This window comes from Pseudorca crassidens, chromosome 1 (assembly GCF_039906515.1).
Source record: "Pseudorca crassidens isolate mPseCra1 chromosome 1, mPseCra1.hap1, whole genome shotgun sequence".
NCBI classification, from domain to species: Eukaryota; Metazoa; Chordata; class Mammalia; order Artiodactyla; family Delphinidae; genus Pseudorca; species Pseudorca crassidens.
In genome coordinates this window covers 22,198,426-22,210,619 of record NC_090296.1, presented here as the reverse complement: position 1 = coordinate 22,210,619, position 12,194 = coordinate 22,198,426, and the positions used below count along the sequence as shown (strand labels likewise).

General features: G+C 39.9%; 1 pseudogene; it reads left to right on the top strand.

Moving 5' to 3' along the window:
- The first annotated feature begins 10,006 nt into the window (after positions 1-10,006).
- On the top strand, positions 10,007-11,333 carry LOC137230779 (zinc finger protein 813 pseudogene; annotated as a pseudogene).
- Positions 11,334-12,194: the final 861 nt, after the last annotated feature.

The following is a 12,194-nucleotide window of genomic DNA, read 5'->3' as shown; positions in this document are numbered from 1 at the left end:
TGAGACCCAGGAAGAACCAGTGCTTCAATTTGAGTCTGAAGGCAAGAAAAGACCAAAGTCCCAGTCAGGCAGGGGGAGTTCTTTCTTGCTCAGGGGAGGGTGAGGCTTTTTGTTTTATTCGGGCCTTCAACTGATGGGATGAGACCTGGAGGGCAATCTGCTTTATTCAGTCTACAAATTTAAATGTTAATCTCATCCAGAAAACCCTCAGAGAAACAACCAGAATGTTTGACCAAATATCTGGGCACCCCATGGCTCAGTCAAGGTAACATGTAAAATTAACCATTTACCCCCCCCCCCCATTAATTCCCTTTGCCAAGTTTCCAATTTGGGGCTGATTCTACCCCAACTCCTTCCCTTTTCCACAGTCTTGTAGGCATGTTTCTGTAATCCTCCATATTTTCTCCATTCTGTAGTCCTAATTAGTTATTAATCTTTTCTGATCTTTGCGCTTATAGACCTTTCCTGTCCATTCCAACAGCTATCCCCAGTACTTGATCACTACAACCTAGCTAGGAGGTATCTTTAGATTTTTTAAATACCTAATCTGTAGTTTATATTTTACTGTCAGATAACACTTCCTAAAATATCACCTTCATCACATGTGTCCCTCCTTCAAGAGGTGGTAGCTTCCTAACGGTGATTTTTCAACTCTGATTATAAAGAATTAGCTAGTGTGCTACAAAATCAACCAACCAACCAACCAACCAAACAAAAACACCTATGCCTAAACCCAGACCAAATAGTCTCCGGAGGTGGGGTGAAGATAGCTGTATTTTGAAAAGCATCTTTTGGTAATTTTATGCATAACTAGAGTTGAGAACCACTGTCAGATCAAGCTAAATCTCCTTCAGTCTGATAGTCAAGGCTATCGACCAACCTGCAAATGAGGAAGTACTTTCAGCGTTTCCCAAACTTCTGATAAGAATATCAAGGATCCCATGTTAAATCCCATCTTCTATTGACTCTATCTCTGAATCCCTAACTCCGTAAGGGAGGCGCCTGGAACTGCTGCATGTTAATCGAATGCTCCAGGTGGTTCCTAAGTCAGGGATGGTGGGAATGGCAGCAGAGTATCTTGAAGCATCTCCAATTTCGATGTGTGGTGAATCACCTGGGATCTTGTTGGTGCGCAGATTCTGTTTGAGTAGATGGGGGAGGGGATGCTGAAAGCCTAGCAATCCAACAAAGTCCCAGGTGCTATTGGTTTTGCCAGTCTGTGCGCCACACTTCAGAGGCCATGGCTGCCCGTTGAAATCACCCAGGGAGCTTCACAAACTACTGATGTTCGGGTCAGTAGAGATGCTGATTTTAATTGGCCTGGGTACAGCTTGGGCAGCAGGAGTTTAAAAAACTCCGCAGGTGAAAGCACTGTGAAAGCAGTGTGCTGTCAAGTCTGTGAACCAGTGTTGAACAGATTCATCTCTGAGCTTACCTTTTATGCTGATCTGGATCCCTCTGCTTTTTTATCTTCATTAAACCACATCCTACCATTTCTATCAAGCTCTGCTCAAAAGATGCCTTCCTTTTCCAAGATGCTGTCTTTCCTTAATTAACTCAGCTTACAATAATCTTCCCCTAAATTTGATTTATTTCAGCACAAATAGGTACAACTTATACTACATTACTTATAGATGCCTTTCAAGTTATGAATGTATCCAAGCTTTGAACCCCTACAGGGCATCACAGACTGTGATTAGACCTTCCTAGTCACTGTATATACATACCTCTTCTACTTTAGTGTCTTAAACACTGTCTGAAAAATTATCAAAAACTTGGAAGCAAGCCAAAGATATCACAGTGTGTTTAACCCCAGGTCTGGGCTTGATTTTCTATTGACCGTTCTGTTTTACAACTGTATATGGGCATAGGTTAACCTGTCAATTTTTGTCCAGTAGAGATGCAAATAATACCTGTCTATTGGAAGGGATAACCCTGGAGGTTATGGAATATTGCCCTGTAAGGCATTAGTCAATTTTGTATGTAACCCAGCAAACTTGTCTTAACATTCATTTATTAAATTGGCTATATATATCTCACTTGTTCACTCATTAATTAATGAGTTGAATAAAATCTTTGACATATACGATTTTGAATGAAAGTCGTGACTTTACCTATTAGAAAACTGTGTTTTAAAATGCTGAAATGCTTAAATAAGAGTTTAATCAATGCATGGTAAAATTAATTGGATTGGAAGAAGTCGATGATAAAGTTTCATATCTGAAGAGACAATATTTCTTACAAGTGTAAAACAGAAAAACCAATATATCAAATACACGTGAGAAACTCACAGTGGTAATAATTTCAAATAGGAACAAGCCATACTGATTCAGATGCTTTTAGTCATGGACTATGAGGATAATCATTCAGCAAACAGTTTTCAGCTGTTTTCCCTTCCCTGTGCTTTTTTTTTTTTTTTTTTTCGGTACGCGGGCCTCTCACTGTTGTGGCCTCTCCCGTTGCGGAGCACAGGCTCCGGACGCGCAGGCTCAGCGGCCATGGCTCACGGGCCCAGCCGCTCCGCGGCATGTGGAATCTCCCCGGACCGGGGCACGAACCCGCGTCCCCTGCATCGGCAGGCGGACTCTCAACCACTGCGCCACCAGAGAAGCCGTCCCTGTGCATTTAATCAGTGAAAATAGAGGTTCAGAATGATAGGACCATAGTGGGAGGAGCCACAGCCATGAAGTCAAACAGTCAGTTCAAATCTTGGCTCTGCTGCTAGTAGTTGTTCTCTGTATTAACCCCAGTTGGTTAATAAATCCCTATGAGAAGTGTCTAGTGCATAATGGGTGCTTAATAAATGTTAGGACTCTTCCTCATGAGCATCTCAGAGGATGAGAGAGGTGGACAAGTGCAGCCTGGATTGGAAACCTGAGTTATGGGGAAAGAGTTAAAATGACTTAATACTGTTTATATAGGGCCATAAAAACACCATCTGCTGGCTTTAGCCGGTTAAGCTATTACAAAGCTGACATCCACTAATGCTGTACTGATGGGGAGGAATGGCCAAGGTTTTGCTCTTTCTATCATTGTTCCACAAGCTGCCATCTCAAGACCAGTCTCCAGTTTACCCATCACGTAACCCGGTTGTTCAACATTTAAAGATTTATTTTGGCCTTGAAATATTTATACTCTCCTTCCAACCTTTTATTGCTATAGTTACTGGTGAAGAAAGAACAAGACTCAGGAGGTTACTGTGTGGTATATCAGCAGTTCTAAACTTTGCTGTTAGATTGGGGTGCGTTTGATGTTGAAATGGACTCAGATGAGTGGACTAATATTAAACCCTCATTTTGTATAATGAGGCTAGATGTGCCTTGGATAAAAGGGTAAGGTCTGTTCCTTTTCATACCCGTCGGTCAGTGGAGAAAATACCATTTGCTCTGCAATACATGTTGCTGAGCCCAAACTGAACAGTGGCAGATCCTAGACCTCGGGGGTGGGGGGGTGGGGCGACGAGGTTGGCTGAAAGGTGCAGCTGAAGGGTGTCCCCGTGGTAGAAAGGAACTCGAAGATCGCTCCTGTTGCTGCTCACAACACCTGTGTTTGGATCCTCAGTGGCATCATTAGGCATAATGATGGGCTGACTCCACATGCCTGGGACATTTGGCCTCATTTGAATGATTAAAGAGAATAAACTATATGTCCTAGACACCTGCCAACTCGCAACAATAGTAGCCTGTATTTACATAATATCTTTCTCTAAGAATTCCAAAGCTCCTTGTCTTTGAAAATCTATTTATGATAGGGAGGGAGAGATAATCATTTTTATTTCGCTGGGTTTTAGAGCTGTGGTAGGATCTAAATATTTGGTCATTTTGGTAACCATTCTCTATCCCAAACTTTGCTGCATATTGAAATCACCTGGAGATCTTTAACAACTATGGATGCCTGACTCCCATGCCCAGGCATCCTCATTGAATTGTTCTGGGGGATGAGCTGGGCACCAGGATTTTAAAAAGTTCTAAGGTGATTGGAATGTGCACAAAAGCCATGCGGGATCTTAGTTCCCCAACCAGGGATCAAACCTGTGCCCCCCTGCAGTGGAAGCACAGTATTAACCACTGGACCTCTAGGGAAGTCCCAGGGGGCACCATCTTTTGGTGGATAAGGTAAATCAGTTTTTTATCTTGGCATAAGGTTTCATAACCTAGAAATTAATCTTTAAAATGGCATGTTATGTTTTTATAGCCTTATATAATAAAAATACCCAGACTGTCCTTGGCACATGGTAGGTGCCCAGCAAAGAGATCTATATCTCTAAATGGATTAAAAAGAAAATTATGGAAAATGTTTTACATACCTCTCAAAATAAATACATGTATACAGTCAACCAAAATGTTGGAGGGTGAACCCAAAGTAGAATACAAATAGTAGTAAATAAACCTAATTGTATTACGAATGAAAAGCATAACCACTCTGAAGGGGCTGGAGGAAACAAGAGCTTACCTAGGTGACTTTGGAACAAAGCATTTTGACGGGATGCTCTAAGGCTAGAGATGAAAGAACTGTATACAAATGATATACTTTAGTTAGTAAATCTTTTTGTCATAGGAATACAATTTAGCAATTCTGTAACTAAACTCTTTATGTTTATACTAAGGTTGAATAAGTGAGTATATTGTTAATAATGAGAGCCAGGCTCCTCACTGTTGGAAAAAAAGATTGTTAGTAAGGAAAAGGGGAAGGCTAGAATCAACATCACAGTGTTGGATTGGAATTGGAAGGATCAGTATGAACTCATGTTTTTTAATATGTATACAGATAAATGGATAAAAATATAAATGGGTGTATATGCATGGGTTAGTATGAAACACATATTTCCCAACTCTGTCTGCTTAGAGATTGCAACACTGTAATTTATAAGAAAAATGTATTTGGCCATTCAGATGACCAAAATATATTTCTCATATTATTTGGTCTTCATCCAGGGATCCTGGCTCTCACCTCCCAAACCCCTTGAAATTTTCTGAGTGATAAGAGCAATTGGAGCATCTTTTGTCATAAATATTTAGTCTCTTGTTTTCAGTTCTTGAAATCGCTTGAGCCATAAAGGTGAAATGGATGTCTTGTTATTCACAAGTCACTTTCCACCATAACTGGGTTTATATTAATGAGGTGACCTAAGGATGGGGGATGGTTGCAAGGAAAACAACCATGAATAGAGGGGTATGACTGACTTCCGGGGAGGGGAGAGGGGCTGGAGGTTGAATCAGTTACCAATGCCAGTGATTTAATTAATCATACCCATGTAATGATCCTCCATAAGAAACCAAAAGGGCAAGGTTCAGAGAGCTTCCAGTTGGTGAACATGTGGGAATTTGGGGAGAGTGATGCACCTGGAGAGGGCATGTAGCATCCCCATACCTTGCCCTATGCACCTTTTCCATCTGGCTGTTCCTGAATTATATCCTTTTATAGTAAACTAGTGATCTAGTAAGTAAAATATTTCTCTGAGTTCCGTGAGCTGCTCTAGAAAATTAATCAAACTGAAGGAGGGGGTTGTTGGAAGCTCTGAACTACAATCAGTTGGTCAGAAACATAGGTAATAACCTAGGCTTGTGATTGGTGACCGAAGAGAGTGGGTGGGGTGGCCTTGTGGGACTGAGCCTTTAACCTGTGGGATCTGCCACTATCTCTGGGAAGATAGTGTAAGAATTGAGTTGAATGGTAGGATACCAAGCTGGTGCCAGAGCATTGCTTGGTGGTATGGGGGAATTGGAGTTGGAATCAGAACACCTTTAGAAGGCCAAGGAACAATAATGCTCCAGTAGCAATGAGCATGTGTAGTGCCTAGATCTTGGTGTCTAAGTCTCATTTTTGATAAAAGTAATCAAGGCTCCTTGCAGGAGAAATGGCTGATTCTAGGGCTGGAGCAAGGAAATACAAGATGAGCCTGGAGCATCTTCTAGTATCTGAAAGCAAAGAAGTATAAAAAAAAGTTAATTAAAAAGATGAAGTGTTGTCAAAAGGGAACAGAAACCCACCTAATAGAGCTCCCAATGGCAAAAGTGGACAATTTGAGCAACATAAAAGGTAACAATAATGTTGGATTATGACTTAAAGAATAAAAAAAAATTCAGGTCTCCATCCTCATTTAAATAATTGAACAAATAAATGGGGAGAAGAGACAGCTCTTTTTTTACAGAAGAATTCCAATTAATATATATAGAAGGAATGAGGGAAATACCAAATCACCACCGGGCAACACCATGATAGTAATTGTTGCAAGGACGACCTGTGGAAGGATGCTAAAATCAGTGGGCAAACGTTGAGGAGAAATAGTATAATACCATAGTCTCAAAGTATCTCTTCCAAGATGTTTGTCAACTACAAAGGAAGAAATAGTAATTTTACAGGAGAGAAACTCAAGAGCCATCGCCTTAACCGTGTAATTATAAGTTCTGAGACATGTTCATATTACGTTCCTCTTGATGCAATGTCCTGAGAAGGGCAGAGCCTCACTTTTATGATATTCTGTCATATGCCTAGAATGTATGACCTCAAACTAATAATCAGAAAATATTATACAAACTCAAATTGAGGGACATTCTACCAAATAAGCTAACCAGTACTCAGAAAAAGTATCAAGATCATGAAAGACAAGTGTAAACTGAAGAAATGTCTTTGATTGGAAGCTAAAGAGACAAAACAACTAAATGCAGTGTGGGGTGCGGGAACAGAAAAAGGACATGAGGAGAAAACCTGGTGAGATTTGAATAAGATCTCTGGTTCACTTCAGCCAATGATAATTTCCTGGCTTGCTAATTGTAATACGTATGACTGTGTCAGTTAAAATTAGGAGAAGCTGAGTGAAGGAAATACGGAAACTGTACTATTTTTGCAGATTTTTTGTTAAGTTTAAAATTATTTTAAAATAAAAAGTTAAAAAATATTGACAAGGGATATTTGGGTGGTGGGATTATGGGCAATTTTTGGTTTTTAATTTTTCCTCTTAAAAACAGTAAAACTAGTTTTTGATTAAAATGAAAATACCTTGAAAAAAAAAAGAAACAAAAAACCGCTTAAGAATGGAAGATATTGGGCTTCCCTGGTGGCGCAGTGGTTGAGGGTCTGCCTGCCGATGCAGGGGACACGGGTTTGTGATCCGGTCTGGGAGGATCCCACATGCTGCAGAGCGACTGAGCCCGTGAGCCATGGCCGCTGAGCCTGTGCGTCCAGAGCCTGTGCTCTGCAGCGGGAGAGGCCACAACAGTGAGAGGCCCGCATACCGCCAAAAAAAAAAAAAATAGAATGGAAGATTTTAAGAGTTTAGGATAAAAGTGAAAGATTAGACATTTAGTACACAATGTTTACTAGTTTTTATACTCTTTTTTTTTTTCTGTTTTTAAGGTGTTTGTGGAGATCAAATGACATAATATATGTAAAAATGCTTTGAAAAACATAAAATGTGCTATAAATATTATCCTTTCTTCTATGGGTCCTCATTTTCTTCTTGTTTATACTATTATTTACCAGTGCTAATTTTATTCATGTTAATTGTTAGGGTGTTGTAGAGAAAAATTATAGGAAGTTTGGTCTAAGACAGATCTGCCTATCACATTGTAGGCACATTATTGCCATGTCATCATCATCCTCATTGTTTTCATTCTGTGTTTCCCTTTAATTGCTTTCTTTCCTTCTGACTAAAATTCTCTATTCCTCCATCTTCCCTTTGCCAAAAATCTTGTTTATGCTTTAAGGAACCTCTCAAGTAGTCCTTCTTCACTTAGTCCTCTAACGTTTCATTCCTGCCTTTCTTGTGGTTTACTGTGATGTGTGTAAGTGTGTGTGTGTGTGTGTGTGTGTGTGTGTGTGTGTTAGACAATCCTCTTTTACACCATAAATTCCTTGAGGTGCCATTTTGGTTTTTGTGCCTGCCACATAGTAAATGCTAAACTGTAAGCCCTACGATGGAAGGGAGACCATGTTTGTGTTGCTGAGCATGATTTCTTTGGAGCCTACTCTTGTGTCAGGCATTCAATTAATATGGGACTGAGTAAAATATGAAATAGGCAGTGGGTAAAGGTATTTTGAATGTTGAATAATTTTGACCCCCATTCCATTTATTCTTTCCATCCCTCTGTGATTTCTGATTATTTAAATTTGCTCTTAATCATTGGACCAGATCCCTGCCCTCACTCTCTGAAGGACTGTATTCAGGTGCTTTGTGATTGACTCCTACTTCCTTGTCAGTTTCAATTCCTGCCACCTTGTACACCTCAAATCCCTAATTCATTGGATTATTTCCAAATTCCCAAATAAACTCTGCACTCTTATTTCCATGAACTTTTGCCCAGGCTGTTCCTTTTGTCTGAACATCATCCCTCCCATTCTCAACCATCACCTTCTAGTCTCCTCATGGGCAGTTTAAAGGGCATTCAGTGAACTTCTGATCTCTTTCTGTTTTCTCCTGTTCTACAGCAAATTGCTAGTAGCTTTATTTAGCCTCTATTCCATTCTTACTTAATTGTGCAAGTCAGTTGTTTATTTGTTGTATCCCTTTGAGATTAGAGGTTCTCAAACTTCATTGTGCAAAAGAATTGCCCAGTTTGTTAAAATGCAGATTCCTGGAACAGAGTCCTCTGTGCTCATCACTGTCCCAGTATTGCTCCAAGTGCAATTCAAAGACACTTGTTACAAATGAAGGTCCTCTGGTCAGAGATTCCCGTTCCATGTATTTGAGTCTCCAGAACCTCACGGTCTGGCGCTCACAGGCCTGCAACCAATGAAGGGGATGCATATGAATGTCCCCAAGTCAAGCAACAAAACTATGCCTCAGGCCTTTGCCAAATGGAAAGAGATTTCTCACCACTTGAGGAGAGGAGGGAAGTCCTTTGCAGAGAAACTGGAGACAAGCCCCAAGCCCAAGTGAACTGCAGACTCACTTCAGCAGCAGAAAACTGCTGTGTGGCTCATGTCCTCATCTACCTGAAGAATAAGAGGACCAGTCCAGGTCACCCAGTTAACTGGAAGGTTAATATAGGCAGCGGTAATTGATGATTTACTAGATCAAAGACCTTTGAGTCAGGCAATAGAGACCACCCTTGCTTATTGATTATCATCCAATAGCTTTAAATTATCTTCAGTGTCCTAGGAGACAGAGAAGGGCTGGTAAGGAAAGGGGCTTAAAGAAGGTCAATACATCATCCCCCCGCAAGTTAAAGGCCTGAAGCTCAGCATGCACATTCCTTCCAAGTGCACTTACGAGTGGGAGAGAAGAAATGAAATAGGCTTCTAATTATTTAAATTGGACCTACACTCTGTTGAGTCATGCATTAGCTAGAATTAGCATTCTTGCCCCATTTGAGCTGACTGATGGTTAGGCCAGGAGAAGGAGATTAAACATGTCAGCAATAGATGTGAAAATAATTGGGGGCAGTAATTGGGAGAAATCCGGGCATCTTGATTGTGACTGCTGTCTCGTTTTCTCTTTCAAAACCTGAATTGACATTAACGTGTTGATGGCCTCATCCAAACTGGGTAGAATTTATTAACAATAAAAATAATTACAAAAATGACTTGCATTTACATTGTCAGATAACAAGTCACAACCTCAATTCTAGAGTGGCTTTTCAAAGCGGATACCCTATTCCTATTCCCATACAAAAGTCCCTCCTGTATTAGTTTTTTAATTTTATTTTTTAAGTTGAATTCAGGCTTAGATCTGGTGTCTGATTTTCTAATATGATAGTATGAATATGCTCATAGTTTGCTTTAGAATGTTAGGTGTATTTTCTATTCAATAAAGGCTAGTTTAATCTGAATATTTCCTTAAATAAAATTCTGAAGAAAGTGGCATTTCTCTTTGTGGCTCCCAACTTAGTTTTTGTTTAAAAAAACTATAGAGAGGTCACACTGGAAAGCGTAAGTTTCTCCTAAGTCTGTGCTGTGCGGTCCACCTTTCTCCACCTTCCGGTGTGGGCATCTCTACAAACCTTAAATCCCAGCAACCGGCCCTCCACCCTACGTAAATCCAGACGTTGCCGTTACAGATGACCTCTAAAGACTCCTATTGTCTGAGGAAGAAGCCCTGAAGAGGAGGAAGGGAAAAGAAAAGGAGTCAGAAATGGCTCTTTCTCAGGGACAACTGACATTTAAGGATTTGGCCATAGAATTCACTCAGGAGGAGTGGGAATGCCTGGACCCTGCTCAGAGGGCCTTGTACAGGGACGTGATGTCGGAGACCTACAGGAACCTGCTCTCCCTTGATATCTCTCATATACATGTGATTAAGAAATTACAACTAAAAGCAAACACTGATAGGGGAGAAGTATTCCAATCACTGATGTTCTGAAGACATAACTGGAATGAAATGAAACGTTTTTACCTCAGAGTCATCTGGGAAAATATACAAGAATTTGATTCTCAGCAGAGTGATGAGGAAAGAAATTGCAAAGGAATGCCAGTAAACCAAAATGATAATCTCACTGATGAGAGAAATCGAAATGGAAGAAGTGTTGCAGGAATCAAGCCTGTTGAAAATAGGTTTCCATTAAGCTTTCTGGATGAACTGCATATATTTAAAAGTGAAGAGAAAATTGATGAAATTAATCAAGCTGACAAGAGTGTGAAGGGTAGTGCCTCATTTTCACCACTTCAGGGAATTTCCCCTTGTGTCCAAGTGAACATTTCTAATATACATGGGAGCAATTATATGCAGTCTTTAATAGTGACACAAGATCAGAAAGCACAGAGGGAAAGAACTTACAAATGTAATGAGTGTGGCAAAATCTTTCTGCACATATCATACCTCAATAGACCTCAGATTCTCCATACAGGAGAGAAATTACATAAGTGTGACGTATGTGGAAGAATCTTTAGCAAGAATTCATACCTTGTAATTCATCAGAGAATTCATACTGGAGAGAAACCTTACAAATGTAATGTGTGTGGGAAGGTCTTTAGTAGAAAGAAAGACCTTAGAGTTCATAACAGAATTCATACTGGAGAGAAACCTTACAAATGTAATGAGTGTGGGAAAGCCTTTTATTATGCCTCACTCCTCAAAAAACATCAGATAATCCATACAGGAACAAAACCATCTAAATGTGATGTATGTGGGAAAGTCTTTGGTCAAAGTTCATATCTTTCAATTCATCAGACAATTCATACTGGAGAGACCTTATAAATGTAACGAGTGTGGGAAAACCTTTTGTTATGCCTCATTCCTCATGCGACATCAGAGAACCCACACAGGAGCAAGGGCATATCAATGTGATGTATGTGAGAAAGTCTTTAGTCAAAATTCACATCTTTTAGGTCATCAGACCATTCATACTGGAGAGAAACCTTATAATGGTAATGAGTGTGGCAAGGTGTTTAGTTGAAAACATTGTTTTGCTTCATCAGAAAATTCATACCAGAGAGAAACCTTTGAAAAATAATGAGTGTTGAAAAGACTTTACTCACATCTGTATCCTCACCACACATTAGATAATAAATACAGAGTGGAAACCCGTATTTCGTGTGATGTATGTGGGAAGCTCTTCATTCAAAATTGACACTTTAAAGTCCTGGGAGATTCACACAGAGGAGAAACCATGCACATGTCATGAGTATGGCAAAACCTCACTTACCATCAGATAACCCATACTAGGTAGAAATAATGGAAGTTTCATGAATGTCTCAAGGTCTTTAGTAAAAATTCCTACATTAAGCTCTACCAAAGAATTCATACTGGAAAGAAACCTTACAAATATAACAAGCGTGACAAGTGCTTCAGTGTACTTTCAAGGCTAACTTACTGTCAGGGAATCTGTACTGGTGAGGGACTTTAAGCAATGGTGTTGACAGGTTTCCACATCTTAGCTGCATTGAGAAAGTCATACTGGAGGGAAATCAAGGAATTCATCCACCACGGAATTGATTCTGGATATTGTTACCTCATAAATGCCATGAATGGGAAATACCATTACCCAGGGCTCACATCTCACCAATCATCAGATTTTCCATAGTGGACAGGACAATACAGAAGCACTGAATGTGGTAAAGCTTTTGGGTTGTGCCTTAAACTGAGGGTTCACAAAATCCTTCATACTTATGAATGTAATCAATATGGCTAAGTTTCTTATTATTGGTCACTTGTCACTAGGTATCAGAATATTTATCCTGGAGAGAAACCTCATAAATGTAACCTTTGTGGCAAGGATCTTACCAAAAGATCACAAGATGGGACATACTGAAGTTGT